We start from the raw sequence: 1,085 nt of genomic DNA, 5'->3' as shown, positions 1-1,085 counted from the left end.
CCCGCAATCGAGGAGTACTTTACGTATGAGTCTGAATGTTCTAATAAAATTCGTAATTTTAAAACCGAAGGGAACTTTAACCTTAAAGAGCAAATGAAGAGTTACTTATGGATCACTTATACATAATCGATTAACGAACTACAAATATTTGATGTACTTACTACAAAAATTACAACCCCCGCAATCGAGGATTACTATACATATAGGTCTGAATATAATAATAAAATTCGTAGTTTTAAAACCGAAGGGAACTTTAAGCTTAAAGAGCAATTGAAGGGTTGCTTATGGATCATTTAAACATATTCGATAATGAAATACAAATATTTGATGTACTACAAAAATTACAACCCCCGCAATCGAGGATTACTATACATATAGGTCTGAATATAATAATAAAATTCGTAATTTTAAAACCGAAGGGAACTTTAACCTTAAATTGCAATTGAAGGGTTGCTTATGGATCATTTACACATATTCGATTAACGAAAATATTTGCTGTACTACAAAAATTACAACCCCCGCAATCGAGGAGTACTTTACGTATGAGTCTGAATTTTTTAATAAAATTCGTAATTTTAAACCCGAAGGGAACTTTAACCTTAGAGAGCAATTTAAGGGTTGCTTATGGGTCATTTGGTCATTTATACATAATCGAATAATGAAATACAAATATTTGATGTACTACAAAAATTACAACCCCCGCAATCGAGGAGTACTTTACGTATAAGTCTGAATTTTTTAATAAAATTCGTAATTTTAAACCCGAAGGGAACTTTAACCTTAGAGAGCAATTTAAGGGTTGCTTATGGGTCATTTGGTCATTTATACATAATCGAATAATGAAATACAAATATTTGATGTACTACAAAAATTACAACCCCCGCAATCGAGGATTACTATACATATAGGTCTGAATATAATAATAAAATTCGTAATTTTAAAACCGAAGGGAACTTTAACCTTAAAGAGCAATTGAAGGGTTGCTTATGGATCATTTACACATATTCGATTAACGAAAATATTTGCTGTACTACAAAAATTACAACCCCCGCAATCGAGGAGTACTTTACGTATGAGTCTGAATT

Source organism: Photinus pyralis, unplaced genomic scaffold (assembly GCF_008802855.1).
Source record: "Photinus pyralis isolate 1611_PpyrPB1 unplaced genomic scaffold, Ppyr1.3 Ppyr1.4_LG6, whole genome shotgun sequence".
Taxonomy (NCBI): domain Eukaryota; kingdom Metazoa; phylum Arthropoda; class Insecta; order Coleoptera; family Lampyridae; genus Photinus; species Photinus pyralis.
Note: the sequence above shows the minus strand (reverse complement) of the source record.